Source organism: Oncorhynchus masou, chromosome 32 (genome assembly GCF_036934945.1).
Source record: "Oncorhynchus masou masou isolate Uvic2021 chromosome 32, UVic_Omas_1.1, whole genome shotgun sequence".
NCBI classification, from domain to species: domain Eukaryota; kingdom Metazoa; phylum Chordata; class Actinopteri; order Salmoniformes; family Salmonidae; genus Oncorhynchus; species Oncorhynchus masou.
In genome coordinates, this window is record NC_088243.1 from 29,461,329 (window position 1) to 29,476,308 (window position 14,980).

At 42.1% G+C, this 14,980-nt stretch overlaps 1 protein-coding gene across 2 annotated transcripts in view; it reads left to right on the top strand.

The window, feature by feature from the left end:
- Nucleotides 1-14,980, top strand: part of LOC135525883 (apoptosis-resistant E3 ubiquitin protein ligase 1-like) — a 35,617-nt gene that overhangs the window by 7,257 nt on the left and 13,380 nt on the right. The window lies entirely within an intron of this gene.

A 14,980-nucleotide genomic window follows, 5' to 3' on the forward strand; every position in this document is an offset into this window, starting at 1 on the left:
AGAGCGGTCCGCTGTAATGACAGAAGCAGAACGGTCCTCTGTAATGACAGAAGCAGAACGGTCCTCTGTAATGACAGAAGCAGAACGGTCCGCTGTAATGACAGAAGCAGAACGGTCCGCTGTAATGACAGAAGCAGAACGGTCCGCTGTAATGACAGAAGCAGAGCGGTCCGCTGTAATGACAGAAGCAGAGCGGTCCGCTGTAATGACAGAAGCAGAGCGGTCCGCTGTAATGACAGATGCAGAGCGGTCCGCACACCCTAACACACAATGACAAGGCAATCTAACCCGAACGGGGGATTGGTGCATATTCCCGGTTAAAATTATCTGCGTCCAAAACCAAGGAGAGATCTTCTCACCAGAATGAGGGGTAATTCTGACAGGGAAGAGCAAGGCTGGGCCAAGATGGAGTTTGTAGAGTTTGGTCGTGACATCTCTGTAGCCGGCCTGATGCTTCACCACATCGGGCGCGTAATCATCAAAGACATGGAAGGGATGTCCTTTATGTAACAGGTTACCCCTCATTCGAGCCTCACATAGGATAAGATCCTTGGTCTTGAAACTGTGACAACAGGTGATTACTGGGTGAGGACGTTGGCCCGGTCCAGGCACGGGGACAACAGGCAAAGAAGTCGGTGGGGCGAGAGCCAGCCTCCACCCCCTCTGACAGACCAACAATGTGAATGTTATGACGTCTGGATCGGCCCTCTAGGTCAACCACTTTCACAGAAAGCCTCTGCACATTGTCCTGCAAGGACGTGCATAGCTTCTCTAACTTGTCGATCCGATCAGCGCTGAATTCAGAAACCTTCTCTAGGTCCGCAATACTCTGGCCCTGCGAAGCAACTGATCGAATGGTGCTCTCGATTTTGGTGTCCAGTTCAGAAATAGTAGCCTTAAAATCCTCAGCTATAGCAACACGTAGTTCTCCCAGAGCCCGGGTAAGTTCTGTAAGTGTCACGTTGTTACCTGTGCCTTCCGCCATGTCTGTCTTGTTGTTTGGTGGGGAGAAGGGCTCCGATGAGGATTTATTGTCCTTTAGTCGCCTATTACTCGGCATGTTCACATACAAAGTTACAATATTCTATTAGAAAGAGTCTTATGTTGTAAAAAGTGCTGTAAAGTAGGTTAAGTTAGATTGTTTCGCAAAACAGTTGCAGGAGCCTCTCTCACACACAGCCGTTCACGCCAACATGCTAGCTCCACGTCCCTTACTACATGATTCCATATGTGTTATTTCATAGTTTTGATGTCTTCACTATTATTCTACAATGTAAAAATTAAAATAAAAGCCTTGAATGAACGTTTAACTGGCACTGTATATATATATGTTTTGGTCATTTAGCAGGCACTCTTATCCAGAGCGACTTACAGGAGCAATTAGGTCAAGGGATCAGGGATTCGAACCAGTGACCTTTCGGTTACTGGCCCAACGCTCTTAACCGCTAGGCTACCTACTGGTTAAAACTGGTGATGGATGGTGAATATGTGTAGGAGGGTGGGAGAGAATGGGTGTGTTTATGCATAGGGTATATGTTGGGTGGGAATGGATGAGTAAGTTGATGGGTGTAAGTGTGTCAGAGAGGTAGGGAGGGAGGGTGGGACAGGATGGTAGGCAGGGACAAGCTTAGCTTGGGTGGGCAGGGATGGGAGATTGGGACAAGCTTAGCTTGGATGGGCAAGGATGGGAGGTTGGGACAAGCTTGGCTTGGGTGGACAAGGATGGGAGGTTGAGACAAGCTTTGCTTGGGTAAAGGGGGTAGAAAGCAGGGAGGTAGAGAGGTACAGTGCCTTGCGAAAGTATTCGGCCGCCTTGAACTTTGCGACCTTTTGCCACATTTCAGGCTTCAAACATAAAGATATAAAACTGTATTTTTTTGTGAAGAATCAACAACAAGTGGGACACAATCATGAAGTGGAACGACATTTATTGGATATTTCAAACTTTTTTAACAAATCAAAAACTGAAAAATTGGGCGTGCAAAATTATTCAGCCCCCTTAAGTTAACCTGTTGAAACTCCTCATCCCGGATCCGGGATCGTGACTAAAGCCTCAGGCTCATTAGCATAACGCAACGTTAACGATTTCTGAAAATCGCAAATAAAATTAAAATAATGCGTTTGCTCTCAAGCTTAGCCTTTTCTTAACAACACTGTCATCTCAGATTTTCAAAATATGCTTTTGAACCATAGAAATTGACTAATTTGTGTAAGAGTATGCAAAGCTAGCAATGCATTTTGAATAACATGTAGCATGCAACATTTTCACAAAAACCAGATAACCAAATAAATAAAATCATTTACCTTTGAAGAGCTTCTGATGTTTTCAATGAGGAGACTCTCAGTTACACACCAAATGCGCAGTGTTTCCTGAAAGCGTCTGTGTGTAGGAGAAATCGTTCCGTTTTCTACATTGCGCCTGGCTACTGAAACGAACCGAAAATGCAGTCACCTACAACGTAAAACTTTTTCCGGATTAACTACATAATATCGACCGAAACATGGCAAACGTTGTTTGGAATCAGTCCTCAAGGTGTTTTTTCACATATCTCTTCATTGACATGCAGTTCGTGGAAGCTTGCTTTACTCTCTGTATTGTTTGGAAAAATACTGGCAGGTGACTTTTGCGCACCAATTTCTGCGCAGGACACCGGGCGGACACGTGGTAAATGTGGTCTCTTATGGTCAATCTTCCAATGATCTGCCTACAAATACGTCACAATGCTGCAGACACCTTGGGGAAACGACAGAAAGGGCAGACTCATTCCTCTTGCGTTCACAGCCATATAAGGAGATCATGACAAACAGAGCCTCAAAAATCCTTGTCATTTCCTGGATGCCATCTCATCTTGGTTTTGCCTGAAGCTCACGTTAAAGGGCACGCACAGAGAAGATCTTTGTATTTCTGGACACGTCAGAGTGTTTTCTTTCGAACAGTAGCAATTATATGCATAGTCGAGCATCTTTTTGTGACAAAATATCTTGTTTAAAACGGGAACGTTTTTCATCCAAAAATGAAATTGCGCCCCTAGAGTTTCAACAGGTTAATACTTTGTAGCGCCACCTTTTGCTGCGATTACAGCTGTAAGTCGCTTGGGGTATGTCTCTATCAGTTTTGCACATCGAGAGACTGACATTTTTTCCCCATTCCTCCTTGCAAAACTGCTCGAGCTCAGTGAGGTTGGATGGAGAGCATTTGTGAACAGCAGTTTTCAGTTCTTTCCACAGATTCTCGATTGGATTCAGGTCTGGACTTTGACTTGGCTATTCTAACACCTTGATATGTTTATTTTTGAACCATTCCATTGTAGATTTTGCTTTATGTTTTGGATCATTGTCTTGTTGGAAGACAAATCTCCGTCCCAGTCTCAGGTCTTTTGCAGACTCCATCAGGTTTTCTTCCAGAATGGTCCTGTATTTGGCTCCATCCATCTTCCCATCAATTTTAACCATCTTCCCTGTCCCTGCTGAAGAAAAGCAGGCCCAAACCATGATGCTGCCACCACCATGTTTGACAGTGGGTATGGTGTGTTCAGGGTGATGAGCTGTGTTGCTTTTACGCCAAACATAACGTTTTGCATTGTTGCCAAAAAGTTCAATTTTGGTTTCATCTGACCAGAGCACCTTGTTCCACATGTTTGGTGTGTCTCCCAGGTGGTTTGTGGCAAACTTTAAACAACACTTTTTATGGATATCTTTAAGAAATGGCTTTCTTCTTGCCACTCTTCCATAAAGGCCAGATTTGTGCAATATACGACTGATTGTTGTCCTATGGACAGAGTCTCCCACCTCAGCTGTAGATCTCTGCAGTTCATCCAGAGTGATCATGGGCCTCTTGGCTGCATCTCTGATCAGTCTTCTCCTTGTATGAGCTGAAAGTTTAGAGGGACGGCCAGGTCTTGGTAGATTTGCAGTGGTCTGATACTCCTTCAATTTCAATATTATCGCTTGCACAGTGCTCCTTGGATGTTTAAAGCTTGGGAAATCTTTTTGTATCCAAATCCGGCTTTAAACTTCTTCACAACAGTATCTCGGACCTGCCTGGTGTGTTCCTTGTTCTTCATGATGCTCTCTGCGCTTTTAACGGACCTCTGAGACTATCACAGTGCAGGTGCATTTATACGGAGACTTGATTACACACAGGTGGATTGTATTTATCATCATTAGTCATTTAGGTCAACATTGGATCATTCAGAGATCCTCACTGAACTTCTGGAGAGAGTTTGCTGCACTGAAAGTAAAGCAGCTGAATAATTTTGCACGCCCAATTTTTCAGTTTTTGATTTGTTAAAAAAGTTTGAAATATACAATAAATGTCGTTCAACTTCATGATTGTGTCCCACTTGTTGTTGATTCTTCACAAAAAAATACAGTTTTATATCTTTATGTTTGAAGCCTGAAATTTGGCAAAAGGTCGCAAAGTTCAAGGGGGCCGAATACTTTTGCAAGGCACTGTATGGGTTTGGCTTTGGAGAGAGAGAAGTATTTAACTATACTACAATGTAATTTAATTTATTTTTGTGACTTGCAAACCTGCTGTAAAATGAGTAAGAGTTCTGGATTGATTAGGAGAGAATGTTGAATTTGTCATTACATCTAAGATTCAATGGTGGTTATTTGTGAGAGTGGAGGGGGGCTATTTCTGGGGGATTGGGACAGGGTGAATGGGAAGGCATTAGACACTTCTCTTAGGTGTGTGTCAGGCCTCCACTCATCTATGTACACTTACATAATCCTTAGACTCTTGGTACACTAGGAGAGGAGTTGGCGCTTAAAAGCCCTAAAAAGGCATAGCACCTCAAAGTACAAAAGTACTTTACTTAGTTTTTTTGTATGTTTTTTGTTCAATGTCTGTTCAGCTTGCATGCTCACATGCTCTATAGATGTAATGTATACAATAACGATGTATTCATACAATGACTCTTCCATTTCATGAAATGGCCCACTGCCCTTATACAACTGCTAAAATGTTTTATCTGGTTAACTTTGAGTGTATTTTGAGTGGTTAACAAAATCCAATTTATTACATTTACTTCTGAGGTGCTGACCTGTTGCACCCTCTACAACCACTGTGATTATTATTATTTGACCCTGCTGGTCATCTGTGAACATTTGAACATCTTGGCCATGTTCTGTTATAATCTCCACCCGGCACAGCCAGAAGAGGACTGGCCACCCCTCATAGCCTGGTTTCTTCCTTGGTTCCGGCCTTTCTAGGGAGTTTTCCCTGGTTACCGTGCTTCTACACCTGCATTGCTTGCTGTTTGAGGTTTTAGGCTGGGTTTCTGTACAGCACTTTGTGACATCAGCTGATATAAGAAGAGCTTTATAAATACATTTGATTGATTACATGGAATGTGCACAGGCTTCATGATGGGTAAAAAGCATATGGTTCTTTCTTGAACACTTAGAGACTGTCAGCAGATGTGGTTTTCCTGAAAGTGTTACATTTAAAAAAAGGAGAAATGGAATATTTAAAGAGGAGCAGGGTTGGAGAAGACTATACTGCCACCTAGGGCTGAGCGTTATATCTAATTAATTCAAATGAATGTTTTTGTCTGATATTCCAAATGCCTGTATCGCAGAATGATTTTTTTTGTTGTTGTATTTTTTGTTTTTATGAGCGGTTGTCTGCTTGTTTTCATGTTGTCTTTTTGGTCTCGTTCGCTCCTTCTGTGCTGTGCACCTTCCCATTTACACCAGAGATCTGTATATAATGACGAGATGAAACTTCTCGCTTCGCCTCTTTCTCCAAAGCCCCTCCCCCTACCACTCACACAATCTCTGACAAACGGTTTCAACTTGCTATTTGAGGTTTGGTCCAACGGAATCGTTCATATGGACACCGAAACACATTGAGACATTATTTTACTGTAATAGAGGAAACGTGAACCTCTCGAACCATACCCTGTTTATGTTTCAACTCCTTACATTTCAAGCAGAGCAGACACTAATATAACGGATGTACCAATGAACAATTATTCTGGAAAATGTATGCTCAGTTTGTTGCGTGCCCACGGCTTACGGTACCACGTATCAGTAGCAGCATTTTAGTCAAATAAAGATAGTTATACTAGCTGTTTAGTCTGTCTTTTATAAATGTGCAATAAGCATAAAACAATTCTAAGGAATTGGCAACTCGTTCTCATTCTGAGAAATAAGGTAGGCCACTTATTTCAACATCTGAACAAAGTGGACAGGCTAACATGCTGTTCAAACAGTTGGAGACGGACAGAAGGTTGTGTTCATAACAATAACAATTACAATGTTTTGCCTTGTTAGCGGAATTCAGAGCTTCTGAAATTTTACCTAGATCCAAGTTGGCTGAACATGAAATATAAACATTAGCTGGCTACTCATTAGCACACGAGCTTGTGTTTGACAGATTGCTTATGAGACCGGTGTTCATTTTATATAATGCCCGCACCATTATTACTGAATGTGCATTATGCATGGTTTTGGTTACATTTGTTACAAAAATAGCATTTTATTGCAGTAGGCTACAACCATATTTTTATAGACAGACCTGAAAGCCAAATCAGTGATTATTGAAAAAAAAAGAAGGTACAACTATTTTTGATAAAATAATTGTGGAAGGCATATATATTCAGCCTAGGTGTAATTTCACAAGCGCTCAATTCATTAGAATTTTGGTGACGGTTTCAAAAGCTGTGTATTTGACCTTTTCATTGTACAACAAAGCTTATTTAGAGAGAACGTAAAAAAAATATCTCTCTCTCTCTCTCTCTATCTCTCTCTATATATATATATATATATATATATATATATATATATATATCTCTTGAATCACTTAAGTTTAAAAAAAATGGAGATATGAGTTTTAGGCCATATCGCCCAGCCCTACTGTCACCTACTGTAGTAACAGAAGTGGTGTAGGCATGCTTGATAAATACACCCTTTTCTGTTATATCCCAGCACACAGACCAAAAAGGACATTTTCTAATGTTGAATTGTACCTTACATGGTAAAGGATTACACATTGATTTAATAGGCAAATCTGGTGTTTTTAGATGGAATTTAAGCTGTATTAGATCAAATCCAGACAGGAACTATTATCTTAGCATGAGACCTAAATAATACAGTTGATAAGTTTGACAGACGTAGCAATAAAAAAGGCAAATTCAAGGAACCTTCAAAGAGACTGAAAAAAAAAATGTCATCTCTACAAATAATTTACAGAACACATCAGATGAGCAAACATTAGTAACCTAACCATTCGCTATAGTATTAACTGGTATACGATTCCTTGCCGTTCCTCAAGTTATAACGTGTTAGTCGCTTACTGAACCCTGGCAATCTGTGTGAAATGTTAACGTTATCTGGGGCGGCAGGTAGCCTAATGGTTAGAGCATTGGGTAACCGAAAGGTTGCTAGATCGAATCCCTGAGCTGACAAGGTAAGAATCTGTCGTTTTTCCCCTGAACAAGGCAGTTAGCCCCCTGGTCCTAGGCCATCATTGAAAATAATATTTTTTCTTAACTGACTTGCCGAGTTAAATATAGGTAATAAAAAAAAAACTAACCACTATCTGTTAACTAATGTTTTCCCTCTACAGAATGTGGTTAATTTTCATAATGAGAAAATGAGGTGAAAATGAGGCGTTGCTGGTTAAACAAGTGGATTCAGGTATCAAGTGTAGCTGGAGCTGGGCCTGGCTTAAGCTGGATGCCACTATAGAGGTGAAAGGAATACAACACTTTCTCTCTTTCTTACTTTTTCAATACAGTGGATAAAAAGGGGTAAGCCAGGTGTCCTCTCTGCCTGAAAGAGATCAATTATGCCAACAAAGGGTATCATGCTCTGCAGGCACATTGTAGAACAGATGTCCACAGGCAGAAAGTGTACAATGTAATAATGTGCAGTGTAGCCCACAGATATTGTTTTGTTGTGTTGAATTTGACAGTAACACGTGTGTGTGTGTGTGTGTGTGTGTGTGTGTGAGGGGGATTATAGTTTTTTTACGTGGTGAACATTATAGTTGCACACATGTCCACTATAATAGAGCAAGAATAGAATGCCTGTTTGTTTCATTCTATTTCTACTTTTAATATGTTTGTTTCTTAAGTGCAATATTTAGATGTGTGTGTGTGGTCACGAGCATTCTATTATAAAGGCTGTCATGGTCAAAGTCCCTTCGGTTCCTTTTGGTAAACTTTAAGTGGTTTGCCATCTGCCTTTTACTGAGGAGTGGCTTCATTCTGGCCAATCTACCATAAAGGCCTCGTTGGTGTAGTGCTGGTTGTCCTTCTGGAAGGTTATCCCATATCTCCACAGAGGAACCCTGGAGCTCTGTCAGAATGACCATTGGGTTCCGTATTTCACTGAAATAATAAACGTTTTGTTTTCAAAATGATAGTTTCTGGATTCTACCATATTAATGACCAAAGGCTCGTATTTCTGTGTGTTATTATGGTATAATTAAGTCTATGATTTCATATTTGATAGAGCAGTCTGACTGAGCGATGGTAGGCAGCAGCGGGCTCGTAAGCATTCATTCAAACAGTACTTTCGTGCGTTTTGCCAGCAACTCTTCACTGTGCTTCAAGCATTGAGCTGTTTATGACTTCAAGCCTAGCGACTCCAGAGATTAGGCTGGTGTAACCGATGTGAAATGGCTAGCTAGTTAGCGGGGTGCGCGCTAATAGCGTTTCAAACATCACTCGCTCTGAGACTTGGGGTAGTTGTTCCCCTTGCTCTGCAAGGGCCGCGGATTTTGTGGAGCGATGGGTAACGATGCTTCGAGGGTGGCTGATGTCAATGTGTTCCTGGTTTGAGCCCAGGTAGGGGCGAGGAGAGGGATGGAAGCTATACTGTTACACTGGCAATACTAAAGTGCCTATAAGAACATCCAATAGTCAAAGGTATATGAAATGCAAAAAGTATAGAGAGAAATAGTCCTTTTAAATACTATATTAACTACAACCTAAAACCTCTTACCTTGGAATATTTAAGTCTCATGTTGAAAGGAACCACCAGCTTTCATATGTTCTCATGTTCTGAGCAAGGAACTTAAACGTTAGCTTTTTTATATGGCACATATTGCACTTTTACTTTCTTCTCCGACACTTTGTTTTTGCATTATCTAAACCAAATTGAACATGTTTCATTATTTATTTGAGGCTATTGATTTTTATTGATGTTTTATATTAAGTTAAAATAAGTGTTCATGTTGTAGTTGTAATTATTACAAATACTTTTTAAAAAATCAGCCGATTAATCGGTATCAGCTTTTTTTGGTCCTCCAATAATCGGTATCAGTATCGGCGTTGAAAAATCATCGGTCGACCTCTAGTTTTAACCTTCCAGACCTGGAATTGTATCAACTCGCCACTCAGGGATTTTACTTGTGATATATAGTTAAATGGATTAAAGAGGAACAATGGGTACATATTGAAGATGCGCATGCTACATTCTACAGCGCAACGGGTCATGTCTTAAGTGTAAAACGAACAATGACTCAATAATCTATGCCTTCTGGGAATACTATAAAGCCCAAAAGTTATTGGAGGAGTTAGAAAATTGGCTGTCAGAATATTACAATGTAAATATACTTTTAAACCGTCTGTCTGCATATGTCAAGACATGGCATATTTTATTTATTTATTATTTATTTCACCTTTATTTAACCAGGTAAGCTAGTTGAATGAACACAAGTTCTCATTTGCAACTGCGACCTGGCCAAAATAAAGCATAGCAGTTTGACACATACAACAACACAGAGTTACACATGGATTGAACAAAACATACAGTCAATAATACAGTAGAAAAAAAGAAAACAAAGTCTATATACAGAGTGCAAATTAGGTCAAATAAGGGAGTTAAGGCAATAAATAGGCCATGGTGGCAAAGTAATTACAAGATGGCAATTAAACACTGGAATGGTAGATGTGCAAAAGATGGATGTGCAAGTAGAGATACTGTGGTGCAAAAGGAGCAAAATAAATAAATACAGTTTGGGTATGAGGTAGATAGATGGGTTGTATACAGATGGGCTATGAACAGGTGCAGTGATCTGTGAGCTGCTCTGACAGCTGGTTCTTAAAGCTAGTGAGGGAGATGGGAATCTCCAGTGTCAGTGATTTTTGCAGTTCGTTCCAGTCAGTGGCAGCAGAGAACTGGAAGGAAAGGCGACCAAAGGAGGAATTGGCTTTGGGGGTGACCAGTGAGATACACCTGCACGAGCGCGTGCTACGAGTGGGTGCTGCTATGGTGACCAGCGAGCTGAGATAGGGCGGGGTTTTACCTAGCAGAGACTTGTAGATAACCTGTAGCCAGTGGGTTTGGCGACGAGTATGAAGCGAGGGCCAGGCAACGAGAGCGTATAGGTCGTGGTGGTGAGTAGTGTATGGGGCTTTGGTGGCAAAACGGATGGCACTGTGATAGACTACATCCAGTTTGCTGAGTAGAGTGTTGGAGGCTAATTTATAGATGACATCGCCCAAGTCAAGGATCGGTAGGATGGTCAATTTTACGAGGTTATGTTTGGCAGCATGAGTGAAGGATGCTTTGTTGCGAAATAGGAAGCCAATTCTAGATTTAATTTTGGAGATGCTTAATGTGCGTCTGGAAGGAGAGTTTACAGTCTAGCCAGACACCTAGGTATTTGTAGTTATCCACGTATCCTAAGTCAGAGCTGTTCAGAGTAGTGATGCTGGGTGGGCGGGCAGGTGCGGGCAATGATCGGTTGAATAGCATGCATTTAGTTTTATTTGCGTTTAAGAGCAGTTGGAGGCCACGGAAGGAGAGTTGTATGGCATTGAACCTCATCTGGAGGTTAGTTAACACAGTGTCCACAGAATGGTGTTGTCTGCGTAGAGGTGGATCAGAGAATCACCAGCAGCAAGAGCGACATCATTGATGAATACAGAGAAGAGAGTCGGCCCGAGAATTGAACCCTGTCGGCACCCCCATAGAGACTGCCAGAGGTCTGGACAATAGGCCCCCCGATCAGAGAAGTAGTTGGTGAATCAGGCGAGGCAATCATTTGAGAAACCAAGGCTGTTGAGTCTGCCAGTAAGAATGTGGTGATTGACAGAGTTGAAAGCCTTGGCCAGGTCGATGAATACAGCTGAAAAGTAATGTCTCTTATCGATGGCGGTTATGATATCTTTAAGAACCTTGAGTGTGGCTGAGGTGCACCCATGACCAACTAGGAAACCAGATTGCATAGCGGAGAAGGCACGATGTGATTCAAAATGGTAATTAATCTGTTTGTTAACTTGGCTTTCGAAGACCTTAGAGATTCAGGGTAGGATAGATATAGGTCTGTAGCAGTTTGGGTCTAGAGTGTCTCCCCCTTTGAAGAGGGGGATGACCGCGGCAGCTTTCCAATCTTTGGGAATCTCAGACGATACGAAAGAAAGGTTGAACAGGCTAGTAATAGGGGTTGCAACAATTTCGGCAGATCATTTTAGAAAGAGAGGGTCCAGATTGTCTAGCCCAGCTGATTTGTAGGGGTCCAGATTTTGCAGCTCTTTCAGAACATCAGCTATCTGGATATGGGTGAAAGAGAAATGGTGGGGGCTTGGACGGGTTGCTGTGGAGGGTGCCGTGCAGTTGACCGGGGTAATGGGTAGCTAGGTGGAAAGCATGGCCAGCTGTAGAGAAATGCTTATTGAAATTCTCAATTATAGTGGATTTGTCGGTTGTAACAGTGTTTCCTAGTCTCAGAGCAGTGTGTAGCTGGTTGGAGGTGCTCTTATTCTCCATGGACTTTACAGTGTCCCAGAATTTTTTGGAGTTTGTACTGCAGGATGCAAATTTCTGTTTAAAAAAGCTAGCCTTAGCTTTCCTAACTGCCTGTGTAAGTTGGTTCCTAACTTCACTGAAAAGTTGCATATCATGGGGGCTAGTCGATGCTAATGCAGAATGCCACAGGATGTTTTTGTGCTGGTCAAGGGCAGACAGGTCTGGAGTGAACCAAGGGCTATATCTATTCCTGGTTCTACATTTTTTGAATGGGGCATGCCTATTTAAGATGGTGAGGAAGGCACTTTTAAAGAATAACCAGGCATCCTCTACTGTCGGGATGAGGTCAATGTCATTCCACGATACCCCGGCCAGGTCGATTAGAAAGGCTTGCTCGCAGAAGTGTTTTAGGGAGCGTTTGACAGTGATGAGGGGTGGTCGTTTGCTCGCAGACCCATTACGGATGCAGGCAATGAGGCACTGATCGCTGAGATCTTGGTTGAAAACAGCAGAGGTGTTTTTGGAGGGTGAGTTAGTTAGGATGATATCTATGAGGGTGCCCGTGTTTACGGATTTGGGGTTATATCTGATAGGTTCATTGATAAGTTGTGTGAGATTGAGGGCATCAAGCTTGAGGGTGCAGTAAGATACCCGATGTGTTGGATGATACTTTTCTCATCAATCATCTTGAGAAAACGTATACCTGACTGGAAATAAATCGTCAACACAATGGAAAGGTCAAATGCTTTATTATCTAAATGTGCGTTGGCGACGGAGAGATGAAATGGTGCGGTTTGAAGTCATGTGGCGGAGAGTAATACGAGTGCTGAAGATGGGGGTGTGAGCAGGTGGGTCTGGGCGGGGATGATGTTGTGGATGTTTGTGTGCATCTGCTTGTTGTTGTTTGTACATGGATGTTTTGGATTTTAAATCATAAATCAAATCTTTCACCCCCCAAAAAAAGTGCAACCACATAATGTTAAGGTCTAGGCCTATGTTGTTACATTACATTTCTCCAATGTACCATTTCCTATCCTAATTTAAGTACTGTAGTCCACACACCGATTCTCATTGGCCTATACACTCTCAATTAGCAAATAGCTATGCTTCTGTGATAGGTATCTTCTCTGACACCAAGAATAGCCTAACTCCTATTCCTGGAAAATCTTGATTTGCCTTTGTTATGTGGTGCATCAGTGAATAAACAGTGTCCACATTAGGGCTGTTCCCAACTTTTAAAAAAACTTGGTCAACCGAGAGTCATCTGTGCTTTCGACCAATCTGTTTAAATGTGGGCCTCCCGAGCGGCGCAGCGCTCTAACAGACCCGGGTCACGATCCCAGGCTGTGGCACAGTTGGCCGTGACCGGGAGACACACAATTAGTCCAGCGTCGTCTGGGTTAGTGGAGGGTTTAGCCGGTCGGGATGTCCTCGTCTTATTGCATTCTAGTGACTCCTTGTGGCGGGCCATGCACATGCATGCTGAATTCGGTCACCTGTTGGACGGTGTTTCCTCCGACACATTGGTGCAGCTGGCTTCCGGGTTAAGCGAGCAGTGTGTCAAGATGCAGTGCAGCTTGGCAAGGTCGTGTTTCAGAGGACGTATGGCTCTCGACCTTCGCCTCTCCTGAGTCTGTACGGGAGTTGCAGCGATGGGACAAGATTGTAACTACCAATTGGATATTTTATTTTTTACCTTTATTCAACTAGGCGAGTCAGTTAAAAGAACAAATTCTTATTTTCAATGACGGCCTAGGACCAGTGGGTTAACTGCCTTGTTCAGGGGCAGAACGACAGATTTTTACCTTGTCAGCTCGGGAATTCAATCTTGCAACCTTTCGGTTAAAGTACCAACGCTCTAACCACTAGGCTACCTGCCGCCCCACACGAAATTGAGGAGATAAGAAGTACAATATATATATATATATATATATATATTAGACACACCCTATATTTGAATAAAATCAACTAAATGTAAGCTACTGAGCTTGTCTGATGCTTTAAGCACTGCGATTAAAAATGAAGATGCACAATTATTAAAGAGGGAGCCAGAGATCAATATAGCCTAACCAGAAGAAAACCTGTTCCTGATACAAATCTAAAAGTAACTTCTATTGCCATTGACAATATTTAAAAATAGCCTAAATAAAGACAACAAATTAAAAACATTGCAGACTGCAGGTAGACAATATCCTGATTTTAAAATTAAATATCCTGGGGCGGCAGTGTAGCCTAGTGGTTAGAGCGTTGGACTAGTAACTGGAAGGTTGCAAGTTCAAACCCCCGAGCTGACAAGGTACAAATCTGTCGTTCTGCCCCTGAACAGGCAGTTAACCCACTGTTCCTAGGGCGTCATTGAAAATAAGAATTTGTTCTTAACTGACTTGCCTGGTTAAATAAAGGTAAAAAAAAAAAAAAAAATCCTATTCATATTTGCTATGCATGGCCTTTCTGTAATGAACTTGAAACATTGTATCTACCATTAACTTGGTCTGGCCTGAAGCTCATGCTAGCAAACTTGCAACACTGTATACAATTTTCTGGGCCCTCGAGTTTCCCACGGTGGTGAGACACACAACTTTTGTCATTCTCAGTGGATGTAAAAACAGACTTAATTTACTTGCAGTTTAAGGCGAAGACAACTACTTTGAGAAGCTCCACAGTGGTGGTGAGTTAAGACAATTCAAAATGGTATCAAGTCCCCAAACGGGAACATTTGTAGGCCTACATTTGCACCCACGCCAGGTAGCCTAGGCCTACTTCTATGCAAAATAAGGTGCGTACTCAAGATTGACAGGACAACTCGTAAATATAATTAAATAAACCACAACTTTTTTTTCTCACAAGTGTAGCATAGGTTGTGGGCTCTGCAAACAACGTGTCCACTCTTACAATGATGGTTAGACTGTATTAGTACTATATTGAATAGATTAACAGAAATGACCATAACCAAACCAACATCGTAATTAGTAGTACTGGTGATATTGGTGTGCCACCCACACAGCCTCCGCAATGGATTAGTCCACTCAGACAGGCGTGTATCAGACAGGCGTGTATCAGACAGGCGTGTATCAGACAGGCGTGTATCAGACAGGCGTGTATCAGGCAGGCGTGTATCAGACAGGCGTGTATCAGACAGGCGTGTATCAGGCAGGCGTGTATCAGGCAGGCGTGTATCAGACAGGCGTGTATCAGACAGGCGTGTATCAGACAGGCGTGTATCAGACAGGCGTGTATCAGACAGGCGTGTATCAGACAGGCGTGTATCAGA